An 11,395-nucleotide genomic window follows, 5' to 3' on the forward strand; every position below is an offset into this window, starting at 1 on the left:
CTCTCTCTCTCTTTCTATTTTTCTCTGTTTCTGTCCATCTCTCTCCTGTCTCTGCTCTCCCTGTCTCTCTCATTCTTCCTCTCTCTCTGCTTCCAATTTCTGCCCCTCCCCCAGCTTCTCCCTCTGTCCTGCCTAGGTCTCTTTATTCTATGCCTTTCCCTACCCTTCTCTTCCTCTAGCCCTAATGTCTCCCCCTCTTTGCCTCTATGTCTCCTTCTCTGTTGTGCTCATCATCTTTTTATTTCTCCTTTCCTATTCCCAATTCTCCATTAACCTTGTCTCTGTGTGTCGGTCTCCCTATTCTTATCTCTTCTTCCTTATCTCTGTATTTCTCTTCGCATTCCCTTTCCATTCCCTTGTGAGGAAGATGCCTCCCAAAGTTGTTCCCTAAGTGTGCCTAGGCAAGAGTTAAGGACTCATTCTAGGGATGAGGTTATTTGGGAGAAGTCCTTTTAGTGTCTGAGCATAGCCCATAAGGCAGAGAGCACAAACTGACCACCTCATGATGTATCTGCATTCAGTATCTGCATGCGGTAGGAGTGATGAGGGGGAGATAGAAGAGGGGCTGGTGGTTTGGGGCTATGACTTCCCTGATGGGAAGAAGAAGGGGGCAGTGCCTTCCTGGCAGACTGAGAGAAAGGGCCAGACTCAGCTGGAGCACTTTGAGCGCAGAATGGGGAGGACTTGGGGCAGACAGGGGCAGTGGGGGAGAGAGGAGCTGTAGGGAGAAGACAGGAGAAGGCTGGGGTCCTGGGACATCATGTCTGGAGCCACCTGGCCACACTGCATGGATTTGTCTGCACAGCTTCACTTACCTATAACCTGATTGATGCTATTTCTGCAATTACGCTTTCCCCTTGTGAATACTGTCAACGAGCAGTGCATGGACAAACTCTGGTGACTGTGTGTGTGTGTGTGTGTGTGTGTGTGTGTGTGTGTGCCCATGCATACATGGAAAGGGAGAAGAGGAAGGGCCAGGGGAACAGGAGATGGAGCTTTTTTGATCATAGAATTTAAATCTGAAAGAGACCTTAGAGGCCGTCCAATCTGACATCCCTCTGTTACAAAGGGAGGTCAGGTAGGAAAAATGCATTACCCAGTGCTCCACAAATAGAATGTGCAACAGCACAGCCAAAATCCAAGCCTAGATCCCCCTGCAATAATGTGGACCCCAATCACTCTCCTCTTTATCTGGAGCCCCTCTTTCAGGTCTATGGATTCTCCAGATCATCAAATTCCAAATCCTGTCTTCTTATGCTGTGGCCTCTTGTTAGCTGTGTGACCCTGCTCATTTGACCTCTCTGGTCATCTGTTTTCTTTATTTGTCAAACTGGGGGGGGTAGAGTGGAAAGAGTGGGAAGGGACTGAATGAATTCTTAGATCTCTTCCAGGTCTAAATCTATGATCTGCCACACCTTCTTCTAAAACAGGAATTCTTCACCTGGGATTTACAGACCCTTCTCCAACCACAGGGGTCATGAAGAGACTTCAGGGGATATTGTATGAATTGGGATGGGGGAAAATTTACAGATTTATAACCTTCAACTGGAAATTTAGTATCTTCTTCAATAAGCCATTATTGTAAGAGGTGATCCACAGACTGACAAAGGACCCAAAAATGGTTGGGAACCCCGAGCTAAAAGATTTAGAGGTAGACCAGAGAGTGGAAGTCATTTGTCACACAGGTCACACAGCCAGAAATTGATATTATAAACCTAATAATGATATAAGAATAGAGCTATCAGGCCTTGAGACTTAGAAAGAACTCTCCTCATAACAACCCAAGGAAGTACGTGGTATAAGTTTATCCCTATTTCAGGGATGGGAACACTGAGACTTAGAAAGTTAAAGTGTTTTGTACAATGATACCCGCTGTAAATAGGTGAGTCTGAGTTGGAACTCCGGACCTATGATTTTAAAGTCTAGGACACGGCACTGCTCATAAACCGTACCTGAGCTTCATAGACTCAGTGCTATAGCTAGAAAGGACCTTAGAGACTAGATGAGATAATAGATGATGTAAAGGAGTTTGCAAACCTTAAGGTACAATATAAATATAAATTATTATTACCAATTATTATTATTCCCAATTGATATGATCTACTTGCCTCCTTTTCTTTTACCCAGGCCCAGGGAGAAAGGGCTTGGGAGGAGGGGGTGGGGTGGGAGGGAGCCATCAATTAGCAGCTGAGCCAGAAAGAGAACCCTGGTTTCCTAACTTCCAGGCCAGAGTTCATTCATGCATGACCGAGTCGGGATTGAAGGATTTAGGATTTGTCGAGTTTCCAGGGCAATTACCTCTAGCAGGTGTTCCCTGTAAGATAGACCTGTTCTTTGAAAAGAAAGGCAGAAAGCATACCTATTTCTTCTTCCTCTATCTTATAAGGGAGGAGGGTGGAGGCAGGAACCTGAACATGGAGACCCCCACCCCAGACCTTTCCCAGCATGGATATTCTCTGCTTCCTTTCCTCCCACGGCTAGACAGCTGGCTCCATGCTTCCTCCACCTCCCTGCCCCCAACACTTACTTGATCAGGCTGTGGGCTTCCCCCAGGGTTCCTCTGTAGACAGGGCTTCCCCAGGAGACCTGTTGCTAGGAGAACCCAGCCTTGGGCCCAGCCTGCTCCACCTCCCACCCCCTACCACTCCAGGGCTCCCAGAGGTCTCTTGAGATGGTGATGATAAGGGAGGAAGAATCGGAGAAACCCTTTTTTAAACCACATTGCCTGACCCCTAATGACTGGGGTACTTCTCTGTCTCACAGCTGACACTGATGGAACAGGTCTGGAGAGCCAGGCAAGAACAGCCTCAGAAGGAAGGGCCCAGGGATCCCCAGGAAACTGCCAGGTTCTGGGAGGGCTGGGACAGATGTAGGAGAGAGGCTTCAGAGAGAGATGGGAGGGCATTGGGAAGCACAGTCATATGGGGGGAGCACTCGGCTCCGACCAGACAATATCTAGAGGCTTGTGCTCAGCTCTGATGGGGAGGGAGTCATAGTTTAGGAAATATTGATACCCTGGAGGGTCCAGGAGTAGGAGTATCAAAGCTTAGGGATCATGCTGCACAAAGATTAGCCAAAAGAACTGGAGATATTTCACTGAAGGATGGAAGGCTGAGGGTGGGGTTGGGGGACAGAGCCACAGTAACTGTCTTCAAGTATTTAAAAGGCCATAGGTACAGAGTCCTGCCAATGGAGTCAGGAGGAAACGATCTCAAATCCTACCTCAGACACTCACTGCTGTGTGACCCTGGACAAGTCACTTAATCCCAATGCTTCTATCAACAAAAAAAAGGGTTACTGGTGTAAGAAAGATTAAATTTATTCTGCTCGGCCCTAATGGGGAGAACTAGGAGTTCAGGACGGAGAGAAAGGAGTTGTAGAAAGGCAGATTTAAGCTTGTTACAAGGAAACTGTCCTAAGTGTTAGATTGTTCACAATATTGAATAGGTTGCTGGGGAGACATTGGGCTTCCCTTGGCCAGAAGTGTTCAAACAAGGGCTAGATGGCCACTTTTGGAAGGTGGACTAACAAGGACCTTTAAATGTGGATTGAACTGGAGGATCTGGGGCTGGGAGAGGCAGGTAGGGAGGTCCCAGCTCCTCCAGGCTTTAATCCTTATATTCTAGGTTTTATGACATTTCCTATGAACTGAAACCAGGGGAGATGGAGATATTCAGCATTTCTAGGTCCCAAAGGCTGCGCCATCTGTGGCGACCTGAAGGAGAAGAAAGCTCAGAAATTTGCGTGAAACCTGGAGCAGTCCAGACCCATTCTTTTGACAGTATTTTTAATCACATGAGTTGTAAGGGTCCAAAAGGAAGGTGGAACCAGCTCTTGGGGTGAGGGGAAGAAGTGGGAGAAAGGGGAAGAAAAGGGAGAAGAATATCTTCAGGGAAAGGGAAGGAGAGTCCTGGTACTGAGGGGCTCTGGTAGGAGCCTATTTTTGTTCTTCCCCTCCCTCTCCAGGTTAAATAAAACCTGTCCTAAATCCAATGCCTTGTTAGCTTGAATGCTTGCAGAGGAGCTGGCCAAATCCTGATATTCTCTGGGGAAATCCTCACCGGGGACAAAACGAATCATAGAGATTATTATTAGAGAAGAGGCCCCTAAGATGAAACCACTTATACATCTATGAAATGGGAGGGCACCTGGAGGTGGGAATGAGATCATAGAACTCAAGAGCTGGAAGGAACATTAGACACTGGGTCCAATTCTTTCATTTAACTGATGAATCAACGGGGCCCTGAGAGGAAGGCATCTTGCCCAAGGTCACACAGGTAATGGGAGCCAAAACTGAAGCCCAGGTGCTCTGAATTTAGATCTATTATTTTTTTCATTGTGCCACAATGGGCAGAAAATTGGACTAGAGGGGTTCCAAAGTCCCTCCCAACTCTGAGACTCTATGCTGTGCCTTCTCACAAGGTCTTGCCCTGGGGACAGAGGAGGAAGATTCTGGAGGGAAGCAAAAAGGTCGGTCTGGGGAAGAGGAAGGCTGGCACTCTGAGCCCTGAGTGAGGGCGAGGGGAAGCACCAGCTGCAGCTAAGAGGGTGTGGGAATGTCGGTTGTATGTGGTGTGTATGTGTGTGTGGTGTGCGTGTGCACGTGTGCAAGGGGTTTCTGTGCCAACCGTTGCCCGTCCTTAGTCTGTCCTGAAATTTCCCTTCTTCTCCCTCTGGGATCAGTGTGGAGTGTGGGAGGTGGGCTGAGAGCTGCACGGGTTCCCTTTCCCTGAAGGCAGCCCTCCTTTACTCCCCCATCCTTTTGATGTCATCCCTTTGATTCACCAGCAAATGCCAGGCTCCTGCTGGGCATCCACACTGGGTCTGAGCCTCCCTGTCCTGGCCATTGACAGCCCTTCATGCCCCCTCCCTTCTCCCCCAGACTCTCTTTGTAAGGAGCCCGAATTCACATGCTCCTGAGCTTGGGCCCACGTGGAAACGCCTGCACAGACACGGATGCACAGGTATCTCACAGGAACAGGTACACAGAGCATGGATACACTGACACACTCCCAGAGAGACCCACACCCAAACACAAGCAGGTTTCTGCTTTATCACACACTTACACATGTATAGAATCGTCTGTACACTTACACACACCCTAATGCAGGAAAGCAGAAAATGCGAGTTATCAATCAGTGGTGGCAGGTGTCCCACTGACACCAGTGCAACCATGGGTCCCATACCCTGTATGCACACCCACACAAAGCAAACAACGCCCAGAAATTCATACAATCAGTCAGTCCCCCAGCACTGCTGTGCTCAACCTTGGGTGTACAAAGACAGACAATGAAAAGTCCCTGCCTGCTTAGATCTTACAATCTAGCTGGGGGAGAAGATATGTACCTATAGAAATGTATGGAATGGATACCAGGTGATGGGGAAATAGCAGAGGAAGATAAATTTCTGGCGGGGGAGAGGGGGTGGAAGGGATATGGAAAGACCTTGTGGCAGCAGGTGGTGCAGGAGATAGAGCTTGGGGACTGGAGTCAGGAATATCTGAACTCAAATCTGGCCTCAGATATTCAGAAGCTGTGTGACTCTGAGCAAGTCACTTACCCTGTTTCCCTCAATTTCCTCATCTATAAAATAGATATAATAATAGCACCTACTTTCCAGGATCATGAAGATGGAATGAAATAATAATTATAAAGTGCCTGGTATATGGTAAATGCTATATGCATATTAGTTATTATTATCATCATTTAGTGGCCCTTGGTCTGAACTTTGAGAAGAACTAGGTATCCTTACAGGCAGAGATGAGGAGGGAGGATGTGTTCCAAGATTTCATATATTCTTATGCATGTTCCATTAACTCCGTAGCCTGTGAAAATGGCCTCTAGTCAGCTCTGCTGTCATCCCATCCTAAGTCAGAGCTCTGTGCACAGTTTCCTGGAGCCATTTTTTCATCTTGCATTTTCCATCTCTTACTTTGCTTTTCAACACCCTAATTTGCATTGTCTTCTCCAATTAGAATGCCAGTTTCATGAGGGCAGAAACTTCTTTGCTTGTTTGCATTTGCTCTTAGCATAACATGAAATTTAATTACCAATAAATGCTTCAATCAATCTATTTATATCTATCTTCTATCTATCCATTTACCTATTTATCCATCCATCCACATATCTATCCATCCATTCATCCATCCAACAATCCAGCCATTCACCTAGCTAATCTATCCATCTGTCCGTCTGTCTATCTATCTAATCTTATCTATCCTTCTATCTATATATCTATGCATCCATCTATTCATTCATCCATCTGTCTGGCCATTCATCTCTGTGTCTATCTATCTATCCATCCATGTACCTATCCATCCACCCACTCATCTATCTATCCACCCATCCATATATTTATCCATCAATCTTGTCATCTATTTACCTATCTCTCTCTCTTTCTAACATCTGTCCATCTATTTATATCTCTTTCCAGCATCACTTAGTATCATCTGTCTCTCCAGTGCTTTCTTCCTCCTTCTCAAATAATCAAATACATATCCACCTATTTACATGCTGCGACACCAGTAGAATGTAAGATTCTTGTAGACAGAGACTACTTATTGTTTTCTCTCTGTATCTCCAGCCCCTAGGACAATACCTTCCGCATAGTAGGTGCTCAACAAATGCTTATAGGATTGAAAATTGCAGAGAGGCACATTTTGATTTGATGTCAAGAAAAAATTTCTTTTAATGAAAGCTGTCCCAAAGTCTGTCTCAGCAGAGAACAGGTTTCCTTTCACTGAAAGCCTTCAAGCAAAGGCTGCTTGTCAAGGTATGTTATAAAAAGAATTATTTTTTAAAATAGATCTTATTGATGCCTTTTGTCTTTACTCATCTCCCACTACCACCTTCCAGAATGATCCCTCTCATATTTCAAAGAAAAATAAGCAAAAATATAGAGACTTTTCTAGTTATCCCATCCATTATCAAACGAGAGAGAACATTTATAAAACACTTAGCATAGCATTTGTCATATACTAGGTGTTTAATAAATGCTTATTCTTTGTCCTCCCATATATAATATTCAGCCCTAGTAGTGCTCTATCTTATAGATAATTCTTATTCAGGTACAGGTCAGACTAGATTATCTTTGAGGTCCCTTTTAGTTTTAGAGCCTGTGATTAAGAAGATTGACTCCAATTTATTTAAGGAGTCAAGGTTCATAAAACTCTTTCTCCACCCCCGTTCTGTGAGGTAAGTAGTACAAGTGTGATTACTCCTATCTTAGTGAGGTCGAAATTGAGACTCAGAGAAAGGTCACCGGAAGGGTCCCATGCCCTAAACAATGTACTATAAGTTACAGTCACTCTAGGTTTCACATAGCTTGAAGGGAGTGGACAAGGTAGTCACAAAGCTACTGATTATAATGGGCATGGCCCTTTGGGACCTGAGCAGGACCTCAATTAGATGGTATCGGTGGCTTCAGAGAAGTATTTCTAGGGTTAGGATAGTTGTTCATTCATGTCCAACTGTTCATGACCGCATTTGGGATTTTCTTGGCAAAGACACTGGAGTATTTTCCATTCCCTTCTCCAGGCAAATAGAGTTAAGTAACTTGATCAGGGGTAAGAGTCTGAGGTAGGATTTGAACTCATGAAGATGATGAATCTGTTTGACTCCAGCCTGGTGCTCTATCCATTGAGCCACTCAGCGGCCCTAAAAGGCTAGGATAGTGTGTGTATATGTGCGTATGTATGACAGGGAGAAACAGAGACAGAGACAAAGCTGGGAGTAGTTTTAGCTAAGGAGCTGGAATAAGATAGAGCACTTGCCTTAGAATCAAAGGACCTGGGTTTAATAATCCTTCAAGTACTTGGATCCAGCAATTCTGTTTTCTCAAAGTCTTCTTTGGACTAAATATCCCTTGTACCTTGAGCAGGGTCTTGTAGAGCATTATGTTGAGGAACTTCAGCATCCTGACAGCCCTTCTCTTGTCTGTCTCCAGCTTGCAAGTGTCCTTCCTGACTCTGGTACTTACTACATGTATGAACTCATGGAGCCTCAGAATCTTTATCTGTAAAATGAGGGGGTTGTATGGACAGATGGAAGACCAGCTAGTGCAAGCCTCGGTAATCAGAGTTCAGCAATTTGAGGAAGAGGAAGGTAATATGGAGTAGGAGATTCATTCTCTGTTTCTGTTTCTGTCTGTCTGTCTGTCTCTGACTTCCTCCCTCTTTCCTATATCAACCTATGTATCTATCTATCTACATATCTACCCATTATCAATTATCCATTCATCTATTTTTCCACCTACCTACCTCTTAATCCATCCATCCATTTATCTGCCTATCACCGATATATCTTATCTATCTATCTATCTATATATATATCATCTATGTATCTATCTACTTATCTATCTCTATTTATCTACCTAATCTTTATCTGTCTATTATCTATCATCTATCTATCTTCCATCAATATGTCTATTTATCCATTTTATCTGTCTTTTTATCTATCATCTATCAATCCATTTACCCCATCTATCTAATTTATATCTGTCTTTCATCTGTCTATCTATTCCCTATACCAATGGTGAGAGGAATCATCTTTGTAAAAATTTTGTACATTTTTATGTTTTTGCCTTAGGGTGGGATCCCTCCCCGCTGTGGTAATCAGACCAGGATTGGGTAAAGCAGACAATTTTTAGGGCACTTTTTAGAGAGCCTTCCTCATGCCAGCAGTTGAACAGTACAGTAGTTGAAAAGGCTGCTCAGTTCCCCAGGGGGCCGCTGATTCTACTGCTGCTTTAGTCCCGTAAAAAAACAATTCTGTGTCCTGGACTACCTGTGTGCAGGGTTATGACTACAGTTCTCAGTGCATCCATCCATCATCACTTGTCTGTCACCACAGGACTGTGAGATAGGCAAAAACGGTTAAATGGTAAGGGTGATATTTTTTGACTGGAGCATAAATTGTATTTAAGTGAGACACAGTCAGTCAAAGTCATCAAGCTCATTTTCTCTTCCTTTGGAGACCAGTGGCGAGACAAATCAAGATGACCCTTACAAAGCTCTAAGTGCTTCAAGTGTTTTCGTGACCACTGGAACAAAATGTTCTTATCTTCCCATTCTGTTGGGGGAAGTCTTTACATGCTTGGGATAGATTCCTCCCACCTTCCATCTCAACTCACATCTGGGTTTGTGGCCCCTAGGTCATCCTCAATCTGATTTAGCCTGTTCTGCTGAAACTGTTTGCTGGGATGTGGCTACTGCTCCTACTGCAGCTTCTGTGAGTCACGGGAGAGAGCCGAATGGCTGGTAAACATCAAAGATGGAAAGCAGTCCTGAAAAAGGGCTCAGCAAACCCTCACATCAGAGGTACTAGTTCTCCCTGACACCTGAACACTCTTTCTGATTTTGATTACTGTTTCTGACACTTCTTAGATGTGTAATCTTGACTAAGTTGCTTTATCTTAGTCTTAGTTTTCTCATCTGTGAAATGGGGATTAGAATACCTATAGTACCTCCCTCAAAAGGCTGCTGTAAATTCCTTCCAAGTAGCAATTGTTTCACTCCTTGTGTCTATATTCTCAGCACTCAGTGGAGTAGTAAATAATAGTTGTCAAAAAGGGAGAAGGATCCACATGTGCAAAAATCTTTGTAGCAGCTCTTTTTCGTAGTGGCAAGGAACTGGAAACTGAGTGGATGTCCATCAGTTGGGGAATGGCTGAATAAGTTATGGTTTGTGAATGTTATGGAATATTATTGTTCTGTAAGAAATATAAACAGGATGATTTAGAGAGACCTGGAGAGACTTACATGAACTGATGCTGAGTGAAATGAGCAGAACCAGGAGAACATTGTACATGACAACAGTAAGATTATATGATGATCAATTCTTTTTTTTTATTATAACTTTTTATTGACAGAACAAATGCATGGGTAATTGTTTACATTATCCCTTGCACTCACTTCTGTTCCACCTTTTCCCTTCCCTTCCTCCACCCCTCCCTTCGATGGCGGGCAGTCTCATTTATGTTAAACATGTTAAAGTATATATGGTATCAATTCTGATGAACGTGGCTCTTTTCAGCAGTGAGGTGACTCAGGCCAACTCCAATAGACCTATGAAGGAGAGAGCCATCTGCACCCAGAGAGAGGACTGTGGGGACTGAGTGTGGATCACGACATAATATTTTCACTCTTTTTGCTGTGGTTTGCTTGCATTTTTTTTCTCATTTTTTCCTTTTTGATCTGATTTTTCTTATGCATCGTAAGTAGAAATATGTATAAAAGAATTGTACATGTTTAACATATATTGGATTACTTGTCATCTAGGGGAGAGGATGGAGGAAGAGGAGAAGAAAAAAATTTGGAACACAAGGTTTTGCAAGGGTAAATTTTGAAAATTATCTATGTATATGTTTTGAAAATAAAAAAGCTTTAATTAAAAATAAATGATTGTTGATAGAGACATCAGACATTAGTACTGGATAAGTAAGACATGGACAAATTCTAGTTGAAGAGGTTAAGAGCTGGAGGGGAAGAAAACACTCATGAGATTTATAGATGGGGGAAGCTTAAAAGTCACAGGGTCATAAGCTGCAATTAGAAGGGATCTTCAAGGTTACCTAGTCATAGAACCAGAGCCTCAGGAAGGCCATTTAACCCACTCTCTCATTTAACAGGGAAGGGAATTACTGGGGCAGGTCAATAACATGTCCAAGCTCACACAAGTAGTATGCATCAGAGGTGAGATTCGAGTCCTGGTCTTCTAAGCCCGTCCTATCATACTACGTGGCCATCTAGTCCAACAATCTCATTTTAAACTCCAGAGGTGAAGAACACTGCAAAAGTTTTGAACATTTTTGTGTAGTTTTACCTCAAGGGGGGATCCCCACTCGCTGTGGTAATCAGACCAGGGTTGGGTAAAGCAGACAATTTTTAGGGCACTTTTTCAAGGAGGCTGTACCTTTGCCCATCCATCTGCCCCCTGAGCTGGTTCTGGGTAGCCTCTGGCTAAAAAGGGGTTAAAGAGCCTGCTTTTTTCCCTCTAGGCCCTGGGCTGTTTCTCAACAGCAATGAGTGGCCTGGTCTGAAGCTCCCATGGACTCGCCAGTCTCCTATCTATCCACCAGGCTAGCTGCTAGCAGCTTTTCTTGCCCCCATTTCATCCAAAGGGCCAATGCTCAGGAGCCTTGGGTGGTAGACATCCAGTCCCATCCAGTCTCTCCTGCAGGGGCCCTGCTGGCAGGATACATGGGTAGCCCCTGGCCCAGGAGGTGAGTCAGGTGGGGCATGGGAGCCAGGGACAGCCCCATGGCCCAGCTAGTAGGGGCCTTCCGGAGAGGCTGGCTGGCAGTGTTGTTCCTCACAGCTGCTCCTGGAGCCTGGGCTGGGAGCTGCCCCTACCCTCAGCCTTGTCTAGGTCTGATCTCTTTGAGTGCCACAGGGGAA

The sequence above is a fragment of the Sminthopsis crassicaudata genome, chromosome 3 (assembly GCF_048593235.1).
Source record: "Sminthopsis crassicaudata isolate SCR6 chromosome 3, ASM4859323v1, whole genome shotgun sequence".
Classification (NCBI taxonomy): Eukaryota; Metazoa; Chordata; class Mammalia; order Dasyuromorphia; family Dasyuridae; genus Sminthopsis; species Sminthopsis crassicaudata.